The sequence below is a fragment of the Petromyzon marinus genome, chromosome 36 (genome assembly GCF_048934315.1).
Source record: "Petromyzon marinus isolate PM22_M1 ecotype Great Lakes invasive population chromosome 36, UKy_Petmar_22M1.pri1.0, whole genome shotgun sequence".
Taxonomy (NCBI): domain Eukaryota; kingdom Metazoa; phylum Chordata; class Hyperoartia; order Petromyzontiformes; family Petromyzontidae; genus Petromyzon; species Petromyzon marinus.
The window spans coordinates 7,147,462-7,165,023 of NC_133702.1; the positions used below are offsets into that span (position 1 = coordinate 7,147,462).

At 48.9% G+C, this 17,562-nt stretch overlaps 1 protein-coding gene across 3 annotated transcripts in view; it reads right to left on the reverse strand.

The window, feature by feature from the left end:
- Window positions 1-14,006, reverse strand: part of LOC116949348 (protein Wnt-5b-like) — a 51,487-nt gene extending 37,481 nt beyond the window's left edge. Inside the window, exons 1-2 of one of the 3 annotated variants that reach the window (XM_076072067.1) lie at window positions 13,900-14,006; window positions 12,358-12,669 (exon numbers count right to left, since the gene is read on the reverse strand). The gene's annotated coding sequence lies outside the window, so the exon portion shown is untranslated. The other 2 variants (XM_032966558.2, XM_032966557.2) reach the window with 2 other exon arrangements.
- Window positions 14,007-17,562: the final 3,556 nt, after the last annotated feature.

Here is a 17,562-nt window from a genome sequence, read left to right on the forward strand (position 1 = left end):
GCTCGTGGGCCATCAAAGATGTCTCGGGACAGCTCCCGTGCACAGAAAATGACTGCATTTTAAATTATTCGGGGGGGGGGGGGTTATTTTTTTCCCTACCCCCCCCACCCAGCCCTCATCCCCGACGCGATCCCCATTGTCAGTCTGTTTTTGAAAGGCTGCAAATAGTTGATGGTGAAAATCTTAAAAACCGCAATAATCGGCAACGATAGGGCGTTGGAGGCAAAGCGTAATCCCTCGGTTAGGTGCAACTCGTCGTGTCTGCTAAAAAAATATATAACCGGACGTTTGTAACGTGTTCTTTCCTGGAAGCCGCATCACAATTATGTCCAGGTGCTGGGAGAATAACGCTTCGATCATTTTACAACTCGTAATTGTTATCATCATGACATTGTCATGAAGGCCGTGTAGTTTTTAGGTGGGATGAGGAGGAGGGGGGGATTTTAATTTGTGACTTATCAAGAAGCGTGAGGGGTTGCAGTCAGCTGTTTTAAATACGTGCCGGGGTGTTCAACAATTAACGCAGTCTGACTCCTTCCTCGAGTGGACTGGGTGACCTGATTTTGCCATTCTTAAGCTTATAATTATAAAACCGTCCCCCATCCCCCACCGTTTGACTTCTGTGCTGTCGGGATTTTTTAAAATCCTGGATGCAGAAATCTCCCTACGGCTAATACATCTAAAAAAAATTGCCACGTCCAAATTCCATCAACTCCTGGCTTAATGAATTTCCTTTTAATCAATAGACATCGCCCTTAATTTCAGCGCGCGCGCGAACTTTCTCCACCAAGTCCGAACTAACGCGCGCACAGACGAAGTTTAGCGCGAAGGCGCGCCGTCGTGAGGTCAGGCACCAATGCCGTTCGCCCCGTTATTAAAACTTCGCTTCGAAAATGAATATCACCAGCGAGAAGGGCCTTGCTCGCTGCGGTTGCAGAGCGAGGGCGAGCGGCCGGACCGGGCCGCTCAGAGTAATCGGGAGCGATAGCAGCCAAATGCAACTAGAGGCCCGTGTCGGATGAGATGAGCGTCAGAGTGGCTCGACTTCAGCCCACGTCTGGCTCTGAGCCACGCCACGCCCCCTCCAACCTCCTTTTCCTCCTCCACCTCCTCCTCTTCCAACCTCCTCTCACTCCCCCCCACCGCCGCCACCTCCCATCGCCTCCTTTTCACCCATCTCCCCTCGTAACTACAAACTCCGCAGAGAAATGTAAATAAAGAAATAAATGTGAAAACCAAGGAATATAACCCCTGCTGGCTGCTTTTCAGGACTTGAAATTCCATCCATCGCTGCGCAGGCTGGGAGGTGGCTGCAGGATGAACGTGATCATTCGTGATGGATCAGCAGAAATATGTGTACACACGCACACTTTGCTCTTTGACGTTAAGCTCCAAACGCTCCGCTTCGCGATTCAAGGAGGGACATGGATGGCTTCACTTTGCGTCGATTCTACCAGGGCGTCTTTCTCGCGCAGTTTGCATCGCGGTTCAATAAAGGAAGGGTTATATACTTGGTAAAAAAAAAAACTTGCTCTTTTTGTCCAACGTCCGCTTTGTGAGAAAGTCTGATGTGTCCCGACGTCTCGTTCCGGCGTGGGTCGTGCAAGTCAGATCCAATGCGCGGAGATCATCGCAAGCGCGCGTCTCTGTGTGTGGTGCGGAATGCATTGAAAACGGCCGCGATTGTCGTGCGCCGTGACCTTTTGGCGTTAAATAGGAAACAAATTTCGGCGTTAAACAGGAATTGTTGACGACGGCGGGAAAACTGCACGGTGGCGTGACGGGGGACCGGCTGAAACGCGCGGACGAATGCTCTGCGCCCGCGTGCTCGGCGCTCTTTTTGCGATCCCTTCCGTCGCCAGCGCGAGATGCTTGTCGAGATGTTAACTACCTCGCTTGGTATTGCAGGAGGTCGTGGATTCGATCCTGACCCCGGACGCCTGTATATTTGAAGTTTGCATGTTCTCCCCGTGGTCGTGTGGATTTTTTTCCGGTTTTCCCCTCTACATTTAGAAACATGCGTTCACAGTATTTGTATGCTATAGATTGCCACATAATGATGATGATGCTCCACTTCGTCAAGCTAACATTTGTGGCCAGGTCGCTTCTGAAAAAGAGCAGCCGAATATATATCTAAACGCGTGTTGATTTTAAATGTGGAGGGAAAAACCGGAGGACCCGGAGAAAAATCCATGCGATCACGGGGAGAACACAGACGTCGGGGGTCAGGATCGAAGCCACAACTTCCTGCATACCAGACGAGGTCGTCAACATCTCACCACCGTGGAGCCCAACCAAGCCTTTAACCTGCGTGTGTTCTCTAATCCGCGCCGATCCCCTTTCTGTCTCTCAGTGTGATTCCACGTGAGGACCTCTCCACGCTTCTTTGCACACTTTTAAATTTGTTTTCGATGTATATTTTACATTCTTTGCACACTTTACATCATATTACTGAATACCATACGCATTTAAATACGGCGTATTTTCAAATCCTTCCGAGCACTAAATGCACAGTAATCATGCATGATTTGTCCTCGTTGACTACGACACCCGACTGCATGCTTTGAGTTGCACGGTTCGCAAGTGAAAATGGCCTCTGAGTTCAAATCCTGGTCGGGGTCAACTCTGTCCTTCGTTGTTCCAGGGTCAATAGAACGACAGACATTTCTGGCGGCAATGAAAGCTGTGGTTGACTTTGTGTGTGTGTGTTGAACTTCTTTTGGACCGTACGTAGCCAACTGTGCTAATCAGAGGTGCGGACTTTCCCCGACCGTAAGAATGTGGAATTTACTTCACGAGCTCAGGAGATGAGTGATGTGCTCCATGCTGAGCAGGAAACTGCTTTCACTCTGTAGGTGTTTAGTTATACTGAGCGTTATAGTTTTATCTCGTTTTACTGGCTTGGTGAGAACATAGTTTTGAAGTGTTATTAAATATGTAAAATTTTACGCACAAATTATTCAAAAGAAACTCGAGCGAGATGTATGTTACTGTACACAATAATAGCAGTAAGAATTAACATCTGGAACCTGCCTGCAGACAAGCGAAATTTGGTGACGTACAGACTAAGCACGGTAATTCGGGAATCGCGTGGACATATCCAGCGATGTGTAGGGACCACAACCACGGGAGAGAGGTGATCCCTACGCAGAGTACGTCACCAAAAACAGCCGCACACCTCGTCACCCGTTCACTCTGGCCATCGTTTCAACAGGATCCAACAAACAGGGATCAAAAGTGTTCTAAAACTTTAATAAAGTGGCGGCGGATGTTATAATACCCAGTATTAATTGAGTACACACCCCCCCCCCCCCCCCAAAAAAAAAACATTGTATATTAAAATTAATCTTTCGATGAAACACAGCCTTGTTTGACCAATTTTAGCCTTGTAACTGGTTATCAGCGGAGATATTAAGGGAATGCGAGTCTTGTTCTTTAGCCTTAATTAAATGGACACTGGGCAGGTTTTTGTTCCACGAACGCTATCTTATCGTGCGCGGTGTGCTCACCTGCTGCACTGGCTGGTGGTAGTGGTGCTGGAGGGAGGGGTGGATGGGACCCCCTCGCCTCAATGGGCTGGGATGTAGCCGCGCGCCCGTGTGGCAGTGATCCGCCCAGGTAGCATCAGTAGGAGGCACTCACCGCTCACCAAACACGACACGCACTCAAGACGGCACGGCGGGCCGCGGGGGTGGTTTGGGGTGGGGAATTTTGCAGCTCTCAATCCAATCGACTGCAGCGTCTTAAGTGCTAGCACTCATGCAATGCCTATGAGAGCATTACAAAAATTACACTAAAATGATCGGGCATTAAGGGCACCAGCATGCATATTGGATGATAATTGCACGGCTACACGGCTGCGAGAAAATGGCCCGAACGCCTTAAATATTCATGTGAAGGCACAGGCGCCGTGGCACTCCCGATATTATACACGAATCATCACATTCTCACAATTTAGTTTATGGCTTTTTCTAAAGATTATGCCCTGCCCCATTCTCTACCCTGCACGGTGAGTGATGGCTTTCCCGTGGACTCGAATTCACATGAAGCCGCGGCAATCCCAAACGACAACAAAAATAAATCGCGGGAGGCCCCTGAGAGCACCAGCATTCTGTGCTCAATGAAAAATTATATTCCTGGACAATTACCGCGGGCTAAGAGCAGGTGGCCCAGCGGGTCACACGCCGCACTGGGAACCGGCGATAACCTACGTTTGATTCTCGTCGACGGCTTAACATCATCAGTGGTGAGTGGTGTCTGAACCTGGTTGGCGATGCCCTCCCCCTCCCCGCTCCTCATCTTTCAATAACCCATGCTGACGGAGTTTTATGTGGTTCGGAAGCCCCTATGTTTTTGACGCCGCACAGAGAGCTTGTCATCCAGCAGTGGATTGACAGGCTGACCAATTTAAATTACGACACGTGAATGAAAGGAGAAATCGTACAACATTGACTCTACACATTGCGGGCGTGGACATCGTTATCAATCGGCCACGACCTATCCACTGCTGGATGAAGGCCTTCTCACCCAAAGCCGTCGCTAATCTCTTGCCGCCTCGCGATCGATGCAACATCTCAAGCTAGCACACGCGCAGATGAAATCGCTCCATCTCCGTGGGCGCGCGCAAACCCCCCCCTTCATGCTGCCTCGCTCGCGTGAGATGTCGACATGTCACACGCGCGGCACAGTTACTTACAGAGATACAAACGTTACGGCCCCGCAAATAGAGATAGCGGTCGCGTTTGAATGACAAGAGCGGGGGGGTGGGGGGGGGCACGCGAGGTCTCCCGTGCTACCGGCGCTGCAGAACGGGCCACCCGAACAAACTCACTGTTAGCGATGGTCACAGCGCACAACGGGCTCCGTGAAGACGTTGCGCTCGTACGCGACCGCAATCTGCATGTATCTTCTCGCCCGGGCGGCGAGGATGATGCCCGTTGAAAAATGCCGCTTTGTTGTGCGAGCGGAGTGGCAGAAAACGAGGTGGGGGGCTCTTTTAAGTCGCCGAATGGTCGCTTCAAAAGTTTAATTCGATATATTGTTGTTGCTGGTGGTGGGAGGGGGGGGGGGGAATACAAATTTCGTGCCATTTTAAACTTTGCTCGTAGAGGGCCCAGCGGTCGTGGCCACGATCGCCTATCGCGAGCCGTTTGCCGCCAGGGCTGGGAATTGGCGAAGTGCGTCGTGTTGCCGTAGAGCGGATGGACGGTATTGACGAGTAAAAAGCGACGTTGTTAGTGAGCGTCAAGTCGTCTGCGGGAGCGGTTCCGTCGTGTTTTCGTTGTCGGTCGCTGTCGACCTTCGTCGGCATTGAAAAAAACCCCTCAACATGATTCAGGCTTTTCCTTGGGGGGGGGGGGGGGCTGCATTCACTTGTTTGAGGTCTCGGTAAATTTGGTCTGAGATGAAACATGAAAGGGGGCAGCAATGACCCCTGCAAACTGCTCGCTCAGCTCCACTGCTGGCATGGGGCCTCCTCCAATAGAGGGAGCTCTAGAGGGATCTCAAGTCTAGAGAGGGCCCCCCCTTTTAAAGGATGATTTGGCCTACTCAACCCCACGCTGTGGCCAAATGTCTTGGAAGGGATGGGAGTATCCCCATCACTCACCCCCACCACACCTGGCCTGCTGATAGACTGGATGGTGGTGCACTCATTCGCATTGCTGGGCGGACAGAGGCAGACGGGGATTTAAGAAACTTGCATCCGTGGTGTCAGCTGCCCCCCGGCGGAAGAATTTGCATGTCCAGTGAGTGAGCTTAACCAGCACATACCCTGAGCTAACAGAAATAAAGTGCATTAATGCCGGGAGGCTTTGAGGAAGAGGTGTTTAACTCTGACATCTCTTGTTGCGCGTGTGCGCTTCAGAGTGCACGTGTCCACGCTGCTGGTAAAAAAAAATCGAAGCCTTCCGAACATCGTCAACAAATCTGCGTCCAATTAAAAGCGAGAACTGCACGGCCCGTTCAATGTGTTCACGCTTGTTAAAAAAAAACAAGTTTATAATTAGGCGGCTGAAGGAATGGGGTTGGGGGTATGAATTCAATCAATCAGCTCGAACAGCATAAGCTCTGTTAAATTAAGCTTCGGGGGGTAAGACAAAAAAAAAACCCCAAAGAATTTGGCACGTGAATGACTGCAAAGGATACAGATAGTTATTTTATTACTCATGTCAGCAGAAATAGGAGAGAATCCTCCAAAGCAAATAGGTACTGGGGGGAGAGCATTTGTGAGCTCGGACTCGGCGGAACAAGAAGAGTTCGCTTGCATGCTTGCTGAAACAAAATGCTGGCCGGGTAATATTGATCTGGAAAGCCTCTAGACCGATGGAATAAAATGTGCGTTATTAGAATCAGAATCAAAACTTTTTAGTGGAGAAATCCGATGAGTTATGACGCTCTCTTTCACAGATGTCCAGTAGGGGCAGGTCAGAAAGTTACAACAAACAGTAAAATAAACGATAGGAGTGCAAAGTATAGGAAACAGAAGTTCGTTATGCTGATGTTTGTTATTATAAACTCAGTATGGCTCGCAATGTGACATCACATTTCAGGATAGCGTCCTTTGTAACAATACACCCGCAGAACTGTAACAGCTCTTTCCTGTAATAACATGTTTTTCTCTTTTATTCAGTGTACAATAATGCAGCATTTCCATCCGTGATTCAACTGCATAAGTCACAGCGAACACTTACAATAACAGTATGGAGACAATACGAGTTATCATTTAGATATGCGCTGCACGATTACATGTAGGGCTTATGCTACGTGCAAATATGAGCCTGTGTAGATCAGTAGTTGAGTGATTGATTAATTATACGTGTGGGCGACAGATTGGTTAGCACACTGCAAGTTGAACCTCAGTTCCATTACCGCTCACGGCTAACATCAGTGGCAACTGGTAATCTGAGCTGGTCCTCGGCTTCCACCGCTTCACCAACCCGTAATGACCAGCATGGTGAAGTATGGTCAAACAATCACCAGGACCACCTTATGTAGTGTAGGTGTGGGGGAGGCTGTCACACACCGGTGGATTGCGGCATATCAATCATGGGCAATATCTACACGTGACATGTTAAGATGTATATATATGTAAAAATAACGTAGTGTATACGTTTCGATTTAAAGCTTTCGTGACTGCAATGATTCATCTTCTTTGGTTCTTTCGGTAAAGTCACGTAGAATGAGAATAAAATAATAAATTGATAAATTTATTATTATTGTGTTATTTTATTTTATCAATTTATTATTTTATTCTCATTCTACGTGACTTTACCGAAAGAACCAAAGAAGATAGTGTATACGTGTGCAGAACATTTTAAATAATGCATATACACTCGATGACATACGCATAGGCCGACGTCGTTATGTTCTTAGCATGTCCAGCCAATTAATGCATTACATACACAGATACACTCCCATATGGAACTGCACGGGTATACAGTATGCAGTACGCATCATATCCTACATGAGACACGCATATAGGCCACTAATATGACTGAACAACACAGTCAGTGTTCAACATACTCTCCCTGGCTCATAGAACGCGCATCATTAATTGCACGCTATGCAGGAACTCTATGAAGTGCCCTTTCATAGAGTGATTTGTGTGCACAGGTGTGTGTGTATATGTGTGGGGAGCGGTGGTGCAACGGTTAGCGCTACACTACGAAACCAGCCGACCCGAGATCGATTCCCGCTCACTACCAACACGGGTGACGATTATCTGAACCGGTCATGGGCCTCTCCTAGGTTGACTCAGCCTTAAATGAGTATCTGATGTGGTGCGTAAACATCGCCACTGGGGAGACAAAGGCAGCCGGGCGTGGTGTTAGCCACCCCCCCCCCCCCCCCCGTCGTGTGCCGTGCCGACCTTCACAGGTGCTACTCGCTAACACCACTTGCCCCAAGTCTGTTAAGGCTACACGGGGTATCTTTGTTTGTTTAATGTGGACACGTAATACACGTTCCCGCACATTGTATAAGCGCGTTTGTACACATAAGGAAGGCCATGCAAGCCTACAACAAACACCATCTTGCATGTGCTTATGCAGTGGTAAGTGCAGACACACACACATGCAAACCTTCATGAACTACCGTACACTTTCAAAATGTCTGGCCATTGACAGTAGTCACAACGTCAATGTGAAATGCGGAATTACCATTATTATGCTAGCCGCATTGAATTAAAGCACATTCATTATCATCCATTATTAAAGCGTGACCAATTAATGTCAATTATGCATGTTTGCACCCCATTGCAAAGAGTCCGCCTGGGCGATGGTAATGAAGGGACATGGCAACGTGGTAGAAGCATAAAAGTGTGACGCTCTCTCTCTCTATTACTCAAATCTGCACGGTCAAGTACTCGCTTATCGCCTCTGCCGAATTCTAAGCTGTCAACAATCACTTCCGAGATTCCAGACGGTGAGTCTGGGCGTAAATAGTTGCTCGCTGATAGCGCTTGCTCCAAAAGTCTGCTGAGGCTATATTAAGGTGGGGGGGGGGGGGGTCTTCTTTGTCTATGCACGTGCGTGATCATCATTCGAGATGCACTAAGATGCGTTCAGAGATATGTTAGTGGGATAATACCGCATCACTTAACAGAACTCGCCACATTCTTCCAGTTGCCATTTATTTTGAAGATAATACACCCCAAGATGCAAGTACCGTCTCTGTGTATGTTGAACTTCTTTCGCACCGTACGTAGCCAACCGTGCTAATCGGAGGTGCCAACAAACCAAACGCAAAAAAAGCAGATCAAAAGAAATTAGTTTTCAATCGAGATTTTAAAGTGCGTGTCTCGTGGACGACGTGCACGCGCATTCTATCTAAACAAATTGTCGGGTGATGCTGCCGCTGACACTGCGTTGACAGCGATGCATAAGAACAGTTAAATACACATTTTTTTTCCACCTAAGCACTCGTCAAATAACACTTCCTTGAAAGATAAAAAAAACATATAACGGACCTTCCTCACAGCAGACAAACGTAATTATAAACTCATGTCTCTCTCACACCTCCGTTTATGTGCTGTGACGAAAGGCCATTGCCCGAAACGTCGCCCAATTATACGCGTTTTTATACGTCTTAAGTCTCAGAGGTACAGACACGTGCGGTGCATATCTCACAATACGATGGCGCAACGTTTAGTTCATGGCACGCGATGGTGCGGTACAGTATCATGTAATGTGTGTATTACATTCATGGATGAGTTACAATTATAAATTGTGTTCGCAGGTGGGCACGTTCTTGCGTAAAGGTGCATTGCAAAGATTATTAACGGGTTGTCGCACCCTATACCCGCAGTGGGGTTAAAGTTACCCGTTGCCCCATCTCGCAATCTTTGCAGAACACAGCAAGGGGTGTGTGGACATGCCCGCGATGTCAGCGCTCGAGTTAAGGAAGACGCAAACGTGTTCCTGTTCATCGACGTGTTCTTAAATGTTTGCGCGGACATAAATGCTTATCGGGGGGCGGCGGGAGGGGGGCGTTAGCTACGCAAAAAAAAAATGCGACTTCTCTACAAGTTCTCGCGATTTAAGAAGGAAAAAAAGAACTTGGAATAAATCCACGGTCAACCACACTCCAGCTGCTTGCAGCGCGCGGTTGTAGTTGCAGCGGATCGAGAGTTGAGACAAATACGAGATGAAGATGCAGGGTCACGCGGTGTCACGAGACTATTTCGGAGCGGCGACGCGGCGGTTAGCACCAATGCACTATGAAGCCCGGCTACCCGAAGTTCGATTCCCGGCCACGGCTAGCATCAGTGGCGAATTATATTTGACACCCCCCCCCCCTACTCTCGACTCCTCCATTCACCAAGCCATCATGGTCAAGGATGACCAAACGACCCCCGTGACAAACATTGGCGTGGGGAGGCATTCATCCATCAGTAATGTATAAACATAAAACAGCGAGCACTTTTTGCCCGGTATATTTACTTGTAGCAAATGGCAAAGTGTTTGACAAATTACACACTTTTATTTCTGATAATGTGTTCGTACACATAATTAAACCTTGTGTGTGTGTGCGCCGTGAATAGAACTTGGATTGATGGCGCAGTTGCGAGTACAATGTCTCATCAGTATACGGGACAAATCATATTCGCTTCAACTGACGAAGACAGACAAGAGTCCTTGTGGCAAATGAGAGTCGATCTGGCTGGCGGACAAGCCCTCGGATGGACGAAGAGAAGGCTAAGAGACGAACGAACTTACTGTGAATATGTGGAGGTCAACACAAGGCACCTACGCATTGAGTATTCGTAGGGAGTTGCAAACAGCGCAGAACATAAAATGGAATTAGCAAACGCAGTCGTAGTTCAATACGCCTTGGGCAGGTAGGGCTAGTCTATGAAAATGCATGCCAAAGGAGAACGCAATGGACATATACAGTGTCCATAAAGGTAGCATAATTTATGAAAGAACCAGGATTAGACGGAAAGTATAAGCTCGGTCGATACAACTATATATATCATCTGCAGTCACACACGATATGTAGTCTGAAGATTGTAATGCACGGGTCTCATCTCTATAAGGTCCAGGGTTTCACAGACTCCAGTCCTCGCGGACCGCCGCGACTTCAATTAAAAAATGCAAGTTAATTCGTTCCACGCTGCACGCGCCCGATGATTGTTAAACACGTGCCACCTGACGCGCTCGGCAAATTAACGCTCTCTCTCTCTGCGTCACGTGTTCCACACGTACACGCGCACGCGTGGAACACGCACACCGACGTCTCAAACCCTGACTCGAATCGGCTTCAATGCTAACGCCAGTGGCGTCAAAATTGCGAAGCGCATCACGAGGTGGGAGGAGGGAACGCGTCTGACAAATTGTCGGGCGCGTGCACCGTGGAACGGTTTAAGTTGCAATTCGACTGCGAGGAATGCATTGGCGAACGCGGAGAGACGTGGCGTGGTTGGTGATGGTGGTGGTGGTCGCCGCGATGAAGTTTTGGACACACTGCGTCTGAACAGCCCCGAAGCTTCCCTCCGGTCGCAGTGGGTGAAGCTCAGTCGCTCTGAGCTATCACAGAGTTTGCCGGGTAATTGGGGCCAACACCTCTCGATGAGAGAATTTCGAAAGCTTCTGATGTGTGCTGTCACGAGATCATTCAAAGCTTTGCGGTAACAACAACAAACACCTCCAAACAAAACACACGTAAGCGTATAAAGGACTAGTTTGCCAACCCTCAACACCGCGGAATTCAAACCGCTGTCGAATTATAAAGTTTTCAAACACCGGATGAAAGCTTTCCTGGACGCGCTGTATTAGTCACGCCAGTTGCAATGATTTACGGATAGATGGGGTGTTTGGTCGGTTTTGGTGTGCAGTCTTTAAAGCAGTACAATGGAGTTGATATTACGTAACCGCATATCGGACTCACGCTGAAAGAATACAAATCAAGAAATACCAATGAGTGATTTAGGATATTGGCATCGTCAGAAAGTACTCTGCTGTAACAGCACTGACCAGCGTGATGAAGTATGTCCAAGCAAACTCTCAATCCATTTCCATCATCTAGCAATGGAATGACGAAAACCTTTGATGGTTTCATTATTATTATTTTACGCAAAGTTATTCGTACAACGGTCGGTGAAGACGAGGCCTTCCTTGCACGAGCGATTGGAAGCTAAACCAATTTGTTCGATACGAAGAACAGAGACGAAGTTTTTGTTTTTAAATGAATGTCGCGTTTCTGCTGGAACCCGGAGTGGTGAGCTGGAGAGCTGGAGATGCAGGCCTAAAAGGGCGCTTTGGTTTATTTAAACGCGGGCTGTGCAACGGTCATCGGGTGTAAAAAAAAAAGTGAAAATGTGAGCGAACATCAAGCGCGATTTGTCGTCGAGTCACCACAGGTGATGCTGGCAATGCCAAAACCCGTGGCACAACCACCGACGTTGCCTCCGTCGAAGAGCAAATGGCACCGGCGACTCGACGCGGCTTATGAAGAAACTTGTTTTCCCGGCGCTTTTTACGCGCAATTTAACCAACAAAAAACGATCGACATCCGCGGCGCATTCAACGCAACGCATCAACTACGGCGCTTGCATTCTTCACATCGCGCGCACTTGTGGAACAGCGCGCGCGCACGTGTAGCGCCTAAGTCGCGTGCCTGGAGTCTGCACGGTAGTTGAGCCGAGTTGTTCCCAAGCCTCGCGGCTAAGCGACGCATCGACTCGTGGCGAGTTAACTTGTCATCGGCTGGAGGCAGCGATGCGATTTCCACAATTACGATGCAACGACGTTCTTTGTTTTTTTTTGTCTTTTGTCGACCGCGACTTTAAACAAGTAGAAATTGGAACACGTTTAAACAAAAATATATAAGAAATTAACTTTACCGAACGTGGCTTACCGGGGTGATGATGAGTATGGTTTGGAGTTGCCTTGTCCGCCGAACTCTGCCGCGAAGTTTTGTTTAAATTCCTCCGTCCTGCGCAACGCTTCCGAAACTTTATCCCCAGCGAGTGTCAGCGTTTTCTTTTGGTTCCAAACTTTTTTGTTAAAAAAAATAAATGAACATTTTAACGCGTTTCTTGCTCCGAGGGGTTAAGTTTCCCTGCGAGAGGCGTCGAACGTCCCCCCACCAAAGTGGGGAAGGGGGCCGGAGACGAGGAGGTGGCGACGACAACTGGGACCTCACTCACGGATCCGTCCCGACCACCATCTGCACATCATCACCACCACCAACAACAACAAGAAGCACATAAAAAAAGTTAACCAAACACCGGCTCTCTTGAGCATTTACCCGTGGCGCGCGCGACAACGCTACCGTATGTCTCCCCATTATTCGTACAAAGCTGCCGGAGCTAACACAGCGCACAGGTGAGAAGAGGGAGTCACGAGTTGAACGATGACAGCTCACGTACTTGCGGCGAGCGCAGCAGCCCACGCGTCGCCCGACTCTTGCCGCGTGAGTCCCGAGGGCTAAGGATCTCGCTGCTGCGCTTGTCGACGAGTAACTGATCGCGGGGCTCGGCTCGAGCTGTGCTCAATTAGTGAGCGGCCAATTGCGAGCCGCCTCGACTCATCGCTCCGGATGAGGCGGCTCCTCGGATGAGGCGGCTCCTCCTATGCCCGAACGGCGCCCACCCGCCCGCCCGCCCGCTCGTGCAGCAACTCTCGCAGCCAAGCCGGCGAAGAGAAACGGCGACAGTCACAACAACAACAACAAGGCACATCGTGAAGTGTCGGCGGAGACGCACAGAGATCAAGCAACCCGAAGGAGTGCATGCCGTGTAGTTACCTCCCCCCCCCACCCCACGGGTGTATTACTCTCGCAAGAGTGAGTTGCTTACTTAGTCGATTATTATTCGCTTTCGGGAACTTTCGCGAAACTTTTGAGGGTTTGTTCGCTCTGCGCGGCGATTGCGTAAAAGCGCACCGAGAGGAACTCCGTTGCGATTCATTCTTTTACAGTGCCACACTCGCCCCCTTTTGCAATGTCGCGTTTATTAGTCGGCTAGCTCGCTCAGTTAACAGTTAACTTGATTATTTATTTACGAAGCCGAGGGGCCCCACTTTGTGAGCGGCAGAGAGCGAGACCTTCAAGTACTGTAACGCCGAGAGAGTCTTCAACTTTGAGAAGTAAAGCTGAGAGCGCGCGTGCGCGTGGACGCGTCCAGACGAGCGAATTTACGCACCACGAGTTTTCGCGCGACGCTCTTGCCACGGCCAAGAGAGGCGGTTTCCCTTTCGCTGCAGCTCTCCGCGGCTCTCTGCGGTCTCACTCCCCCCCCCCTACTCCCCTCCTATTGTTTCCGTGACTCTCCTCGCAGCCGCAGGAGCGGCGGCAGTAGCACCTCCACCACCACCACCACCACTCTCGTACAGCGCTTGCTTCAAACTGTATTCTCGCGGGCCAAAGTTCGTGAAAGTGCGGTTGAACAACAAATACCTTCCTCTGGCCGCTCGCAAATCGGCGCGCGTGGAAGGGGGCGCGCAACGGGGAGCCCGACTCGGCTAAGGGTTGTTTAAGTTTTGTTTGGGGGGCGGCGGCGGCGACGGGGGGTATAGGGTGTGTGTGGGGGGGGGGGAGATGCAGTTGCTTTAGGGGTGGGGAGAGAGAAGGATATGATTATGCCTAATTATTCCAATGCTTTCACCTGCGACCAAAGTCAGTTGGCGCTGTTAAGACGTCTGGAGGGTTACTGCAGCGGGGCCTCGTCGCGATTGGCTCGCACGGCACGGGGTTTGATGAATGGAGGTGGCCTCGAACGCTCGCCACAACGGCAGCTTCGTCTTTGCTTATTTACGAAGGCTCTCTTTCGAGATTTATTTTTTCGCTGCTGCTCTCTGGGATTTTATTTCTGCCGTAATTTTTTTTTCCGCTCCGTTGTTGGAAAAGAAACGATGCACGGTAAACGCGTTGCACGGATACGTCTCCCGACACGGCATGCATTCGTTCGCGTTTTTCAGTAGCCTCGAACCGGCTTCGAGTTAACGAAACCGAGACCCGGAGGGGCGAAGCGCCCGCTCACAGCGGACTTGCCTGCGAGTTCGAGGGAGGCGAGAGGGGAAGCGACTCACCCCGGTGAACTACCAGGCACGCCGGGCCTTTCTGGGGGAACGCCACAATGACGCATCCATCGCAAGGGGCCCGACGGGGAACTTTTCGCCTCGGCTCGTAGGATTAACACCCCTCGAAGGACGGCGAGCTCCTTATTGATGTTCCTGTAGCGCATTAGCAGGAGGGGGTGAGATTGGGGGCTTTAACCCTGGTCTCCAAAGGCGCTTGCACTACCACCACGTGGACCACCCAGAGGGCATAGAACAAATCCACCTGTGTTCTCACTCTGCGTGCACATCCATACGATGGTGCTACTCACTAATGCACAGTGACTTCCACTTGAACTCATCTATGTAGTGGGGGGGGGGGGGGGGGTACAATTGTGATTTACTTTACAGCTTCATTGCAGGGGCTGTAGAGTGAATCCCAAAGATTAGGGGTTTTTTTTAGGACCACAAAGCGCATGTCCTATTCCCAACGTCGTTGCATTGGAGACCTGGACTGTGGCCAGGTTTTGAATGGAGACAGAAATTAGGAGGCTGCCCAGTGTTAAAACCATAAACAAATAAGTGTCGAGGTGTAATTTCCCCTTCAATGTCGTGCACGGGGCAGGTCCGGATGTGGGTATATGCACAGTAGCCATATCCCAAAGACATTTGAAATGGGTTTTGTGTACAAGAAATGTTGCTTGATGTGGATGAATACGGTACATTGTGAGTCGGCGAGAACTGTTTAACCCCTTGTCATCTTACCTCCCACAGTCCATATTTACAACAAACCCATTACAAGGTTTGAATACTCGTGGCATCTAAAGGCACGACACATACCCAACATGCTTTGCAATGTTCGTGAAGAGTTATGCAACAACAATGCTTAAACGTAACCCGATATAAGTCATAATGAAAAAATACCCAACAAATTCATCAATTGTACGTTGCCTATGCTTGCAAAATTAAAATGGAACTAAGTACAGTGAGGGAAAAAAGTATTTGATCCCCTGCTGATTTTGTACGTTTGCCCACTGACAAAAGAAATGATCAGTCTATAATTTTAATGGTAGGTTTATTTGAACAGTGAGAGACAGAATAACAACAAAAAATCCAGAAAAACGCATGTCAAAAATGTTATAAATAGATTTGCATTTTAATGAGGAAAATAAGTATTTGACCCCTCTGCAAAACATGACTTAGTACTTGGTGGCAAAACCCTTATTGGCAATCACAGAGGTCAGACGTTTCTTCTAGTTGGCCACCAGGTTTGCACACATCTCAGGAGGGATTTTGTCCCACTCCTCTTTGCAGATCTTCTCCAAGTCATTAAGGTTTCGAGGCTGACGTTTGTCAACTCGAACCTTCAGCTCCCTCCACAGATTTTCTATGGGATTAAGGTCTGGAGACTGGCTAGGCCACTCCAGGACCTTAATGTGCTTCTTCTTGAGCCACTCCTTTGTTGCCTTGGCCGTGTGTTTTGGGTCATTGTCATGCTGGAAAACCCATCCACGACCCATTTTCAATGCCCTGGCTGAGGGAAGGAGGTTCTCACCCAAGATTTGACGGTACATGGCCCCGTCCATCGTCCCTTTGATGCGGTGAAGTTATCCTGTCCCCTTAGCAGAAAAACACCCCGAAAGCATAATGTTTCCACCTCCATGTTTGACGGTGGGGATGGTGTTCTTGGGGTCATAGGCAGCATTCCTCCTCCAAACACGGCGAGTTGAGTTGAGCTCCATTTTGGTCTCATCTGACCGCAACACTTTCACTCAGTTGTCCTCTGAATCATTCAGATGTTCATTGGCAAACTTCAGACGGGCATGTATATGTGCTTTCTTGAGCAGGGGGACCTTGCGGGCGCTGCAGGATTTCAGTCCTTCACGGCGAAGTGTGTTACCAATTGTTTTCTTGGTGACTATGGTCCCAGCTGCTTTGAGATCATTGGCAAGATCCTCCCGTGTAGTTCTGGGCTGATTCCTCACCGTTCTCATGATCATTGCAACTCCACGAGGTGAGATCTTGCATGGAGCCCCAGGCCGAGGGAGATTGACAGTTCTTTTGTGTTTCTTCAATTTGCGAATAATCGCACCAACTGTTGTCACCTTCTCACCAAACTGCTTGGCAATGGTCTTGTAGCCCATTCCAGCCTTGTGTAGTTCTACAATCTTGTCCCTGACATCCTTGCAGAGCTCTTTGGTCTTGGCCATGGTGGAGAGTTTGGAATCTGATTGCTTCTGTGGACAGGTGTCTTTTATACAGGTAACAAGCTGAGATTAGGAGCACTCCCTTAAAGAGTGTGCTCATAATCTCAGCTCGTTACCTGTATAAAAGACACATGGGAGCCAGAAATCTTTCTTATTGAGGGGGTCAAATACTTATTTCCCTAATTAAAATGCAAATCAATTTATAACATTTTTGACATGCGTTTTTCTGGATTTTTGTTGTTATTCTGTCTCTCACTGTTCAAATAAACCTACCATTAAAATTATAGACTGATCATTTCTTTGTCAGTGGGCAAACGTACATAATCAGCAGGGGATCACATACTTTTTTCCCTCTGTAATATACCCTCTGCATCAACGTTCTCTGACAGCGCCCGCCCAAGCGGGCAATCCAAGCACTCTCGGTGTACAGATGTGTGCAATGTGCCATAAGCTCCTTAACTTTTGAATGTATAGCATGCTTAGTCCACACAATCAAATCATCCTGGATCCATCCACCCGATCTCGTACAATGTCAGTAGCTAAGCAGACTTGATCCTTGCTCGGACTTGCATGCCTGGGGATGTTCGATGGGCCGTGAGGCTTGGCCTGTAAGGTGCCAGGAGATGGCACTACAGCAACACATTCTCCAATCTATCTGTGCTGAGTCTCTGAGTGTTATCTCCGCATACGCATGTGTTTTCTCGGGGTAGTTGTTTCCTCCAAGGTGTCGATGATAATTTGACCCGGCATCACAATGCAGGGGCCCCTCCTGATACAAAAAGAGTCATCAGCCTCTGTGAGCTTTTTCTTTCCTGGGTAAAAAGGGCATGGCCAAGGCTTTAATTAATTGCAGTTTG